This window comes from Octodon degus, unplaced genomic scaffold (genome assembly GCF_000260255.1).
Source record: "Octodon degus isolate 3935 unplaced genomic scaffold, OctDeg1.0 scaffold00052, whole genome shotgun sequence".
Lineage (NCBI taxonomy): Eukaryota > Metazoa > Chordata > Mammalia > Rodentia > Octodontidae > Octodon > Octodon degus.
Window position 1 is genome coordinate 2,865,832 of NW_004524628.1, and position 14,367 is coordinate 2,880,198.

General features: G+C 40.7%; 1 pseudogene; it reads right to left on the bottom strand.

Annotated features, from left to right (window-relative positions):
* Positions 1 to 1,283: 1,283 nt before the first annotated feature.
* On the bottom strand, positions 1,284 to 2,302 carry LOC105742438 (annotated as a pseudogene).
* Positions 2,303 to 14,367: the final 12,065 nt, after the last annotated feature.

Here is a 14,367-nt window from a genome sequence, read left to right on the forward strand (position 1 = left end):
GATTTCCAGTCCTGGTTTTTTAAGGAGTCTCTATTTCGTTATTTTTTATAGTTTCAAAAAAATCTCCTGAAACTCCCTATCTCTTAATTCATTATATACATACGCTCCTGCCCACCTTTTCATAAATTAATTACACCTTTTAAAAAAAGTTCTTGTGTGCTACTTTCAATATCTGGGTCATTTATTTCAGTGAGTAGGCCTTTTTCTAGTGACCAATTTTTCTCTTGACTGTGGAGCTCTAATTTCTAATTCTTCACAGCCTGTAATGTTTCACTCTTTTGTGGATGTTATAATGACATTGATCACAAATCCCATCAGCTTCCTCTGGAGAGTGTTGAGCTTTACTCTATATGCAGTTAGATAATTAAAGTCAATTTCAGTTCATGGAGAGTCGGCTTTATGATTTGTCAGGAAGACTTTTTTCCCAGTTCTCCTTTAGTTTCTTTAGTTTTCACATTAGTCTCTAGGCAAATTCCTTTTCTTGGGACATGGTCTTATTTCTAATTTTTAGTTCTTCTGGGATTTCAGTGGAAAAATCCACGGATTCATCATACTCCTCTAATCTGCCAGGATTCAAACTATAAATTCTGAGTCCAAGATGGAGGGCAACAGTGGAATCTGCTCAGATCTTGAAATCTTCCAGCTTAAAATCCCTTCAGCTCTTTGACATCTTGCCCACTCATGAATAATGTTTCACAATTCAGTTAATGATTCAATCCATTTATTTATTTAAATTTATGTATTTGGAACAGGGTCTCACTGTGTAGCTCCCATTCATAGCAATCCTCCTGTTTCAGCCTCCCCAGTGCTGGGATTACAGGCATGTGCCACTATGCCTGGTCTCAGTGGCCAGCTTGTCGGGCCTGGAGTGGGGCCAGTATCACATGAAGTACTGGGGATCGAACCCTGGTCCTTGTACTTACCAGGCTGAGCTATCTACTGGGCCCAAAATCTTTCATTTTTTTTTTCAGTTAATGATTTGAGTGGTGTTCACATGCATTTTTTTAAAATAAAAACCACACAAACTTTTTATTATTAAGTCATGAAGAGGTAACAAAATTACAAAGCAAACATTATAGGAGAATGCTTAACAAAACTACTAGGAGCATCAAAGGACATGAAAATGGTACTAGGCGCAAGGTAATTATGAACATGTAGGACACAGAGAGAACAACGAGCATGTGCTGAAGACACTAGGGGAGAGGATCTGGTGAAATTTTGATCTTAGACAAGCGCCTAGATAAAGAAATAATGGGACAAGATTTCTAAGCCCAACTATGTTTTTAAGAGTCATCCTCTCCTTCCTCAGCCTCTTTTTCATCATCCTTGATCAACTCCAGCTGGTTCTCCGCCCGATCTTCATTTTCATCATCATCCGGTAGATCCCCCTCCTCAGCAGTCATCCGCAGCCCCCTCAGGCTACATCTTCACATTGGTCTCATCTTTCTTCAGGGAGGTGCTGGTCTGCTTCCCTTTGTCTTATCATTCTTCATCTCCACTGCTTGTTTGCTCTGTTCCTTTCCAATTTTTTCCAGGCTTTTCAGCAAAGAGTCCACTCTTTGTTTTATCTGGGTCAGCTCCTTCTTAATGGCCTGAAGGTCATCACCTTTCAACTTTCCAGACTTGGACAAAGATCCCCCTAGCCACTCTTAGAATTGAAGCCATTTTTGCCTCTTTGGGAGGTGTTTCCTGATACACACTGGCATTTCAAGGGTACTACAGCCTGAGCAATAGGAGAAGGAGGAAGAGGAGGAGGAGGAGGAGGAGGAAGAGGAGGAGGAGGAGGAGGAGGAGGAGGAGGAGGAGGAAGAAGAGGAGGAACACAGTTTTGAATCCTGGCAGGTTAGAGGAGTATGATGAATCCACTGGATTTTTCGACTAAAATACCAGAAGGATTAAAAATTAGAAATAAGGAACACATGTGGGGTGACTACACATCCTGTCATAATAATCACATTAAAAGTCATAGTCCAAGTCAAAAGAGGAGCCGTACATCTCCGCTGCAGATCATTGCACATCAGCTTTTCCTCTGTTCACTGTTGGCTCTGCAGCCAGATCAATAACTAAAACCTGGCCAGCAATCATTCTGCCATCCTCTCCAGCTACAGCAGTGGGTGTTTCTCTTGTTAACATACTGGACAAAGGCAAAGCCCTTAGGAATGGAGCAACCCGCAATTTTGCCATAGTTTGAGAAGATCGCCTCCACATCAGATTTCTTCACCACAAGAGTGTGCAGATTCCCAGTAAACACACAGGAATTCATGGAGCGAGGATCTGTCTTGTTGGTAACAGTGCTAGCCATCGTTTCTGAAGATAAGCTTGCTGACAGTGACAAAAACTGTAGCTGAAGATCAAAATATCTCACAGGAGAGGGATAAGAGCAGAGATCCAATTCTGAGTCTCCTGCTCCCAGGTTCTCTGTGGAATTGACTGCTGCTTGAGGGCAGCAACACAGCAGCAACCACTCAGTCTCTGTCTCTTCACAAATGGCTTCACATGCATATTTTTAAGGTTCCCTTTTTGTGGCTGCCTCTCTTTCGGATGCTAAACTAGAAGCTTAATCCTGTGATTCTTCAGAACATTAATACTGATGACAGTAATACAGGTAAACCCATCTTTAAACTAAGACAGGAAAGGCTTTCTAACTGTGAGTTAAAATCCAGTGACTGTAAAGAAAAATATTACTACATTTGACTACATTTGATTACAGCGTGATGGCACCTGCTTGCAATCCCTGTACTCTGGGAGCCTAAAGCAGGAGTGGGATTTCAACTATAGTCTGGACAATTTAGCAATTTAGCAAGACTCTGTCATGAATTTTTTTTTAAGTGGGGGATGGGAATTATCTCAGTATGAAGATTCTTCAATCTTCAATATCAGAAAAAAAATTACAAAATATTTTTGCATGGCAAGGAGCACTGTGAATAAACTCCAAGCATAAGTGGAAACTTGAGATAAAACTATTGCACTATGACAAAAGAGTACACGTTTTAATGCAGATAGTACTTTTCTTTGGTGGTGGTAGGGAATGAACCCATGACCTTGGACATGCTAGGCAAGCCTTCCTCCACTGAGTAGAATATTTTCATAAAAATGAATGGACAAGACACTGAGGATATCGGTCAGTGGTAGACAGCTTGCCCAGCATGCATAAGGCCCATGGTTTTGTCCCCAGAACGGGAAAAAAATGATGGACAAAATACCAGAAGCCTATGGAGAAAAAGGAAAAATGACACAAGTAGGTAATATATGAAAAATGTATAGAGAAGTGATCTTCACACAAATTAAAATTTCTTAATGCTACACATCTTTACAGAAACATGGAGAAACCATTTCTCGCCAATCAAACTGACAAAATTCAAAATGCATGAGAAGAAGTTCTGTTGACAAGACTGTGAGGAACAGACATTGTTGATACCAGTTTTTTCCTCTCTCTGGAGTTTCAGGAATTTAATGTGTATCTCTTATGGAGTAATGGGAATACGTTCTGTGTTACAGGACTTTTAGACAGCAGGGAGGGAGCTGATGCTTGCAAACTCGTACAGCTCTCTGAAGGGAATTTGGCAATACCTAGCAAAACTACAAATAAGCTTACCCTTCAACACAGCAATTTCAATTCTAGAAAGCTAAATCAAGGATACAATTCTAGGGCTGGGGAGGTAGCTCAGCAGTTTAAGTGCCTTCCTGGCAAGTGCAAGGACCTGGGTTCGATCCCCAGTACCACATGCCCTGCTGGCCCTGGAACCCCGGCTGCACTATGCTGGCCACTGAGACCAGGTGTGGTAATGCACACCTGTAATCCCAGCACTGTGGAGGCCGAGACAGGAGGATCACTATGAGTCTGAGCTGCATAGAGAGACACTATACCAAACAAATAATAAATAAATAAATAAATAATAAAATACTTAAAGAGTTAGGGCATATCACAGTGACATAAGGAACAGTGTGAAAGAGCTGTTTGATGAGAAAGCTTGGAAAGCGCGGAGCAAGATAATGAATAGTTACAGTATTACATTTAATTTTTTAATGTATTTTGTGCAGGGTCTCACTATGCAGCTCAGACTCGTAGTGATCCTCTTGTTTTCAAGCCTCCAAGCACTGGGATTACAAGCATGTGCCACCATGCCTGGATTTGGTGGCCAGCTCAGGGCACCTGGGGGCAGACTGGCATGGCATGTGGTGCCAGGGATCGAACCCTGGTCCCTGTACTTGCCTAAGTAGGCACTTAGTCTGCTGGGCTATCTTGCTGGCCCTAGATTTAATTTAAAAGCATAAAACAAATATCTATGAATCCATACTTAGGCCAATAACAATTAATTGAATAAATACTTGGAGGAAGGGGTAGCTCAATGGTAGAGCACATATCTAGCACAGTGAGGTCCTGGGTTTGAGCCCCAATGCCACAAAAAGCAACAGGGAGAAAAGGGAGAGCTCTTGCTTTCAGTTAATAAACATGGTAAGAACAAGGAAAATAGAAAATTTCTGTAAGGCAAGCACTGTGGTATCCACTGTTTCCAGGAAGATTCACTGGTAGATACTAAAAATAAAGGGTGCGTGTTTGAGGAAAGATACCTTCTTAGTCAAATATCAGTTCTACCTTTGCCCTGGGTGCCTACGATACTTAGAAGACACCACTAATGTTCCTGATCCTCAGGTTCCTATCTATAATGAGAAGCGTTGACTAGATGGCCCCAAGGCTCACTGCCACCTTTTACATTTCCACAGAAATGGTCATACTTCTCATGTAGTCATCAGAAGTGAGGCTGATTTTCCTTTTCCTTACCTTCACTTCCCTTCCTTTCCTTCCTATTCCTTCTCATGATAGGGTTGTTTTAGAAGAGAATATAAGGCTCTGTGAGAAGATGAAGAAAACTGGAAGCGATGGGAAAAGAGACAATGCAACTCCTAATGTTAACTGGTGTCTGGGTTACCATGGAGTGGACAGGGAGCAAGGAAGACAAAAGCGATGCTCAACAGGTATATTTCCTAGTCAGCCATAATGAAAAGGGACATGCCAAGATGAGCCTTGAAGCAGCAACTGCTTAGGGTGGACACATTCTGATTTTGCTCTTTCTGCCTGTCTCATTCTGGGTCTCCCCAGACCACCAAATATCCCTTTCTGAACCACCAAGAATGGCTTATGGCAATGTCATCCATCCATTCTCTCAAGGATTTTAAGATTTTGATCCTTACCTCTTACTGAGCGCAGGAATATGCTTTATTTTACAGAACTTTCAAGCACCAGTCAGCAGAAAGGGACCCTCTCTTTTACACAAGGTGGTCCTTGCATGGGCAGCTACCACGCCCTGGAGACATAAGGAGGACCCCTTCCCAACCCATCAACTCATCTGCCCAACCCAGCTCATCCTGGGGAAGTCAGAAGGTACATCAAACTCAGTGCACATCATGAGCTCAGGAAACTTGAGTGCCAGTCCTATTTTCTGTCTTTGATGTTCTGTGCCTGAAATAAATCTCTTGATGTTTCTGAATCATAAGATTTTTAGTGAAGCATATGCCATTTAGGTCATTGTGTTTGTTTGTTTGTTTGTTTGTTTTTTTTAACTTTCTGCAAAGCTTTATTCCAGAGGAGCTCAGCCCTTCTGGCAGCTGCCTTCCTCATGGCGGTCAGCATGTTGCTCAGTTCCTCATGATTCTTCTTGGCAAGGATAAGTGTCCCCTCCCCCCTTTTCTTGATGAACTTGAGTGCGCATTTGTCCTTAGAGACCTTGAGCAGCTGCACTGAGCACTACTTGTAGGGCTTAAAGCTGCACATCTCCCAGATTGTGTCCTGCATGAACTTGGTGTGTTTGGTGAGGTGTCTGAGGTGGTTTGCTCACATTCTTGGTCACCTTGTGGCCCTTGTTGAGGCCCATGGCCATGGGATAGCAGAGGGTTATGACTGTTCTACAATGGTTGTTGCGGCAGAAAGACCAGGGCTGCACGGAACCATGGGAAATCGTGTGTTGGCTTTTAAAAACCAAATAAAGAGACTAGCTTCTATCACTCTGTGCCTATCTCTCCCTTAAGCTCCCAGGACAGTGCAAGAAATTCAGCCCTGGTTTTTCTCTGCCGAATTTAATGACAATGGTCTTTCCTAGCTCCTCTCAGCTGATCAAAGCTCTTGAAGACCCCGCTTGGTTCGTATGCATCCCTTTCCACGCATGTGCCATATATGTGCCATCTGACCATCAACACAGATGTGTTGTATTTCCCACAAGGAAGTACTTGGGTGAGATTCCCAACACCAACTGGATAACCTGAGCAAAGATACTGTGGTCTAAAACTCTAACAGCTAGAAGAGTTGGCACTGTCTCTTAGAAACACTGTGGTTTTATTGCATTCTAAAGATTTAAATCAAGAACTTTGAAGTCGAACACACTCAAGGAGAAATCAGGTTGTACACTGACCACAACAATAAAAACTATAGGTGACATTATTTTTTTCTAAACAGATAGCTGTACAAAGTGACACTTCTAATAATCCTATTTCAAGCCTGTACCAACTTCCATCCAAATTTCCAATTCTGAACCAGCAAAAATAACTTAAGCACTTGTTTGAAAATTAGTTTACAGTCCTGGACTTTGAAGATAATTTGCAATGCTCGTTTGAAAGTACCTCTGTTTTTCTTGTGACTTAGCCTTGTATTGTAGAGGAAAAATCTCTTATGCTCCATTTCTTGATTGTTCCTGGGGGGTTCTCATATACCCTGAGTCAAGGAGATGCCTACTGCAGAGGGAGAATGTAACAGGTGATGAGAGGCAAAATATGAACTAACTCCAGGTAATTATAACTGCTTTCACCCCATCTCTAGATTCATTTGACTCTCCCAGATTAGCACTCATTCTACACATTGGAAAATAAGCTGTCACTTGTTAAATATATGGGCTACTGGTAACCTTTTCACCATAGATTTTTCTCCAGATAATGGCAGGAATAGTCTTGGTGCAACAAGCCATCATTCACTGGTTTCTTCCCTTTCCCCAACCATGGGAAAATGATACAGCAGCCATGACGAGCAACTGTTCATGGTATGATTTTGGAAAACTATACAACCACTTTTACAAGGGAATGCATAGGACTGCCTCTCTCCTTGTCCAATGGCAAAGCAAGGCATTTCCTGGCCCCACTCTGAGTGAAATTCTGGCCACTCCAAGGAGGGGAAAGGTTATCAGGGCTTTGCAAATGTTTGTTCTCTCATGGGGGCCCATGGTCCTCCCAGCATCAGAGGCAGGTGGGATCTCCAATGTATGGGGAAGGGTTGGCCAAGCAAGTCTAAAATGAAAGATGCAGTAGAAGAAAATTCAGGAGCAAAAGAAAATCTCTGGGAAGGAAAGTAAGCCTACTATGTTTTGTGTCTTCTACTTAAAGAGTCTGAATAAAACCACAGGCTTATTTGTAGGCAAACTGGGAACTCTAGATGAAATCACTGCCCAAAGACCACTATTTAATTTTATTTGGGTCAAGTGTTTCAATTGCTAAGCAGAATCTTTTATTTTAAGATAGGCCAAAATAATACAAGTAGACATGAGCCAACATATGCTAGCTGTGCAAAGTTTAGGCAAAAAATACAAACTGAAATATAGAAGCAGTCCATACTCTTTCCTCCAGCCTTGTAGGTTTTGTCTTAAATTAGTATGCATTTCATTTACCTTGGGTTGAAACTAGATGTGCACTCATCCCACGTGGGAGCACTGCTTAAAAATCTTTGTGGTCTTCCTAGTGTAACTCTAGTAAACAGTTTTGCATAATGAATACTGAATTGCACTGACCATAAAAATGGATACATTAATCATAATAATACAAGGGATGTGAGTGTAAAATATGTAGCTTTTCAAACACTTTTTACACATTTTCTTTTATTTCATCGATGCAACAAGTTCATATTGTACTCACTTTTCTTCCAAATTATAGAAGTGGACACTGAAGCTCAGGAGTGGCAAGACCTAATTGAGTCTAAAACCTTTGCTTTGCTTCATGTGTACATGTCTAAAGCTTATGTGCAAAAAATGTGGGATGATTTTCCCAAAATTAGAAAATAGGCACCCATGAAAAAAAATTCCTCTGTCAGAGAACAACTATAAGTAGAAAATATTTCTATTAAGTAAATCCCAGACAGTGTCTAGGGCTGCAGAAAGTAGAATTAAAAGTGGCTATTTTAGAATGGATATATTTTCTAATATCAGTAACATAAAAATATGAAAGAACGTGATAGATCCCCAAACCCTGCAGATAAAAAGGAAGTTGGAGAGCTCCAGTGTTAGGAAACTGTGTGCAGACGTGTAAGCCCTGGTATAGAGTGCTAGGGAAGGATAATTTGGTCCCACATTTGTAGAAAGCAGTTTGGCAGTACAGAAAGCCTAAAAACTACCACTTTACATTCTGTTTAAATAATATGTGTGTGCCTGCTAAAACTGCTGACTATTTTTGGTTTGGGATGCTCTATTAGTTATCTATGGCTGTGCAACAAATTACTGTACCTCCAAATTTATCATCTTAAAAAGACCCTCATTATCGTATACCATCTCTGGGGCTATGAATCGGCATGTCTTGGTTGGGTGATTCTGGTTCAGGTTTTCTCCTGAGACTGCACTCTGTTGATTGTACCATCTTTGCCATCTCTGAAGAGTTGATTAGGACAAGAAGAAGCTTTCTAAGCCTACTCATAAAACTTCTGATAAGAAGTTTCAATTCCTTGCCACATAGTCTACTTAGGACATGGCTCATCCTGCCCCCCTCCACTCCCAGGGAGTTATGAGAGATGGAGAGAGGGAAGAAGGATGAAGGGGAAAGGGAAGGGAGTGGACAGAAGGGAAGAGGGGCAGCACTAAGGTACCAGCCACAGCAGGTTCATTTGTAATCCAATTGCAGGACACAGACGTCATCACTTCTAAAGTAGTCTACTTGTTACACAGAGCACCCTGAGTATGCTGTAGGGCGTATGTAAGGATTTCACTACTATGAGGCAGGATCATATCCTGAATCCCAGCGACTACAACCCATTCTCAGGCTCCCAGTGATTACTATTCTGAAAACACACTCATACTTTCCTATAAAGGTTTTGTCACGTTGTATAACATTGGCTCAGAATCTTGCACCTCATCATCCACATCCAGTCTAGATATGGGGAAGGCTCCCAGGTGCCACCCTTATGCATTTCTCTTGCCTTAAACCCTAAAGGGACAAGATATCTGCTGCCATTCACATAGCCAGTGCACAGTGGTGGGACAGGACAGGATAAATACCATATAGGTTCCTATTCAAAAAGGAGTAACATTGGAAAACCACAGGGGCTGCTAATCCATAGTGCTTTTGAAATTCACGTGGGCTGCTGCAGGAAGTTCCTTGATCAAGACTGTGTTTTCCTGGCTTTTGACCCCACCCTCTGAGCTCTTGGATTTTCCCTCTGAGGTGTCCTTCTTTTTTTGGGAAAGGCAGTATGTGTTTTTGTGACTGGATGCTTTTCTGACTTTTTCTGGCTATAGAAGCTTCTTTTAGCTCAAAGGCTCTATTGGTTTTGTATTGTCTCCATGCCTTGTAGCACAAACTGAAAGATGTTTATTTGATATAGTTCTTTGAAAAACTTGGTGCACCTCCTGTAAATCTTTTGGAGGCTCAATTAGACAAGAGCACACCCACAAATCTCTTTGATATCAGGCTCTTAGAGTGTTGAGCAGGCTTAAAGACAATATCCTTTATTTTCATAGAAGCTCTATAGCTTGACTGAGAGGATCTGTGATTCATACCCTTAATCTCTGCAAAGGTCCTTGAGCCTGTCTGAAGACTCAGCTTTGATATGTGTCAGTTTTTAAAAGGCTTTATGGCTATATCCCGGGCTTTATTTTAGACCATGATTTTAGAGCGTACCCTACATTATATTTTTGCTTTGAAGCTATTTCTTATTTTGTTAATTTTAGCATGACTTATGGCTATGGGTTGAGTTATGCCTTCCAAAAGGACATATTGAAATACTACCCTCCAGGACCTCTGCATCTGAACTCCTTCAAAATAGGGCCTTTATGGACATAATTAAGTTAAGAGGCGCTAATTAGAGTGAGCCTTGATCCAAAATGACTGCTGCTTTTATAAGAGACACCCTGGGCTCAAAGGCACAGAGGAACTGCCGTGAAAGACTGAAGCAGGGCAGCAATCTACAAGCCAGGGGGAGGCTTCAGGGAAACCAACCCTGCTGTCACTTTGATCTTGGACTTCCAGCCCCCAGGACCAGGTAGAAACAATTTCTGCCATTTATACACTTCATGGTATATTGTTATGCCAGTTTGAGCCCATAGTATATCAAACTTGTGAAAGAGATGCAAAAATGTCTTCCTAAGGGCCAGTGAGATAGCTCAGCAGTTTAAGTGCCTGCTTAGGCAAGTGCACGGACTGGGGTTCAATCCCCAGCACATACACCATGCCAGGCCCACTGCTGGGTGCACTGAGCCAGCCACCGAGTCTGGACGTGGTGGCCCATGCCTGTAATCCCAGTGCTGGAGAGGCTGAAAACAGGAGGATCACTACGAGTCCTCGCTGCATAGTAAGACCCTGTAGCAAATACATTAAAAAACAAAACAAACAAACAAAAAACCCCTTCCTATTCCTAACATGAATTTATTTTCTTTTAAAACTTATAAAAAACAATTTTATATGCATATTATATATACTTATACATGAACATATATACAGTAATTGTTTCTATCCGAAATGTACATGCTTGTATTTGTATGTAGTCTAATCTGACAGTCTACACTTTTACTAGAAGGACTCTCACCAGTTTCACTTCATATTGGAACCCACTTTAAAATCGGATCCCCTAGTCCCAGGAGAGGAGATGCAGGGCTTTGCACATGTCCAGGATAGAAACACATCAGGGGCTGCCTCCCCCCACTGTGTTACGGCCTGAGTTACAAAGTCTCATGTGATGGAAACTTGTTTTCAAGGACTTACTGCATCAGCGGGAACTCAAGATCAAAGCACTCAACTTGCGGCTCCGGGAGAAGGGTCTTGAACCGAGACAAGTTAAAGACAAGCATATCACAATTACTGAAGCAGGAGAAATCTTAGAGACCTTCTCAAATCAAACAGCGCCTGATGGTGCGAACTCTGCAGACAGTTCTTCAGCCTGAGACTAGGCAGACCCAAGCGACCCCTAGGAACACATTTTCTGATTTGCTCTTTGCTCTACCTCGGATCCACAAACTTCTGGCTCTTACTTATCTGTTTTGCTTTGTTTTCTGCAGTGATCTGGGAAACAAACATCCTGTTGTCCTCAAGTTAGCCTTGAACTTAATGAAATATATATTATAATCCACATTTCTCTAATTGTCAAAGTCAGAAGAAAAGATGTTTTGCTCACTCTTCAATTAAAGTCAGAAATTCAACAAATTTTTACTTACTTTTCATCTTGCTTAAAAAAAAAAATAGGGGCCAGGGAGATAGCTGACGTGCTGGCCACTGAAACTGGGCATGGTGGCGCACACCTGTAACCCCAGCACTGGGGAGGCTGAGACAGGAGGATCATTACAAATCTTAGCTGTGTAGCGAGATCCTGTACCAAATAAATTAATTAATTAGCCTTTAAAAAATAGTATAGGTTCAATCTATTATAGAATCATCCAATTTAAAAAAAAATTCGTATTTTTCTTAAAAAAAAACATTTTAGCTCTTCTATTTAATTTTATAATTCTTTTAAAAAAACAAATGTATGTTGGCTTCACAAGGACCACCAACATTTTTGTCTATTTCCTTATTTTTGACTGGTTAATCTTAATTATTTTAACATCCGATGTAGTAGATGTTTGAAAAACTTTTCAGAAAAGTGAAATTGCTTCTGATTCCGCAAATATGTTTCCACTGACTGTTTATGAGTTGAATTTGGCATAGAGCAGAATGAACAGACCGTGAAGTTTCCTCTTTAGAAGACCATTAATCCATGTGGAGGTGGTGAAAAACGACTGAAACTAGCCTACCTTTGTTTCCTCTTCGGCTAAACTATTACTTTGTTTGCTTGCATGATATTTTCTTGATTTTAAATTTTTTAAGTTAGGCAGAAGTATGAACCTTTTTCTCACTAATATGTGAACTGTTATACTCAAGAGAATATTTTCTATTATGTTTGTGATTATCGTTTCTGACATCTTCAGAAATATTTGTTGTCTACAGGTTTAATTTCTACCATTTTATTTTCTTCTCTTACAGTTTTATCTTTATCTTTTTCTCTTACACTCTTGGAAGGCTCTTTCACAAACTATTTTCTCTGCTGTTTATTCTGCTCTCTGGTTCATAGATAGAACTTTCGCCTTGGCTTGTAACCTTCTCCCTTTCGCTGGCTGTGTGTTTAATAAGGCCTGTGTAGGGGGGTAGCAAGCCCACCTGAATGTGTTCTTGTGGCCTGGATGAGCCTTGTCTCTGCTCTAACCCTGGATGGTGACCTGACCTGTACCACCCTGGCTCAGCATCCAGCAGATTCAGCGAGCAGTGTGGCTCTGTTCCGCAGAGAAGTGTCTTTAATTATTATTTCCAGGGTTTTCTGCCTCCAGAACATTTCTTAAAAGAATACTTGTCCCCATGTATCCTGCACCCTCTCTTTTTGCACTCCCTTTGTATTTTCCTGGAAGACACAACTGTGTAATTGAAATGAAAAGACTAACAATTGATGGGTACTTGAGTTGTTCACAAGATTTAGCTATTACAAACTGTGCTGCTATTAATACGGTTGTACATATATCACTGTGGTGCAATGTTTATAATTCTTCTGGGAAGATACCTAGAAGGGGAATAGTTGGGTCAAATGGGACCTCTAGTCCTAGCTTACTGAGGAATCTCCATCCTGATATCCACAATGGTTTCACCAGTCTACACTCCTACCAACAGTGGAGAAGGCTTCCTTCCACCCACAGCCCCTGGGTCCTTCACTTGCCAGGCAGGCACTTAGACCGCCGAGCTGTCTCCCTGGCCCCAAAGAGCTGTTATTTATAATCAGAGGTTATTGGTTGATTTTTTGATGATAACCATTTTTTCTGGAGTGAGAAGGAATTTTAATGTTATTTCATTTATTTTTTAAAGTAAAATAGCTAGATATTCAGCTTCTTGTCATGCCAAAGTGTTCTGTGCATAAACCATTATAATTAGCACACACTCTGTAGCAGGCAAAATTGTACATCAAATTATGTGTCATATACCTGATTATATAAAAATGTAAAAGGAATATGATTTATCAATTCCTTTTAACATTACTGTCATTCAGTAAGAGATACGAGGCACAAAAATCTTAGTAAAACATGACACAAGGGCAGTAATACAATTCTCACTTAAATTTAAATTGCCATAATTTGTTACAAAATATACAAAGACAACAAACTTTTAAAATATTGTATTTACTAAGATTCTGGCAACAGCTTTATGTAACAAGATATAGCATCCCAGGTCTGCTGCTCAACTTGTTTGTAAGTCTCAGCTTCGGTATGAAGCTGTTTAAAACAAAAACCCAAAATCTGCTTTTTACATGCTAAACATCTTGGCCAGGGTGCCACTAAACATAGTAATGAATTTGAGACAGTACAAATAAGAGTTAACAAAAGCTAAACATTGCAGCCTGAACGACATTCATACAAAAACATAAAGTAATTATCATTAGTTACATAAAATTTTCCTGACTGGTTAAAAATTAACAGTATAAAACATGCATTTTAGAATCTTTAGCTATTAAATTCAAAAAGTACCAGCGTCTATATGAAACAGTTCCTTTCCAAAGCCAAAATATGGTCAAAAATTAATTCAAATGATATAACTCACTCTAAAGCTAAAAAATATTCAGTTTTTGTTGATGTGCAGGTATAAACTCAGGGCTTTGGGGCTTTCTCATGCTGCAAAGAGCTATCTCTCTGGTTCACTCAAAACAGCAGATGACAATGTCCGCAGATGCCACTGAACTCAGTAAAGGGCAAGAGGGCTCGTACTCGCCTCTGACCTCCCCAGGAAGCGTGGCTGCTGCGTCCACAGAAGTAGGAGGTGTGAGGACCAGAGGCACACTATTCTGCTAGCTAAAGAGATAGCAAACCACCCCTCTCTCCACTGTAAGAGCTCCTTCCCGAGGTAAGTAAAAAGTATACAAGGGGGAAAAATTAAAATACACGTATCTACAGAGTAAGGATACCTACTTTAAAAATTTTAACTAGTCATCTGGCCATTTCTGATTACATCTAAGATGTATCCAGATTCATTTCTATTTATCAGTAGATACTTCTAGTCAAAAATAATACCTTTCTTCCCAAATATTCTAACCACCAGTGTGACTGCACTATATTATCTCCCAGGTTTTCGTGCAGTGGAGAAGAAAAAGTAGATGTTCAAGCAGCAAGCAACAATTAT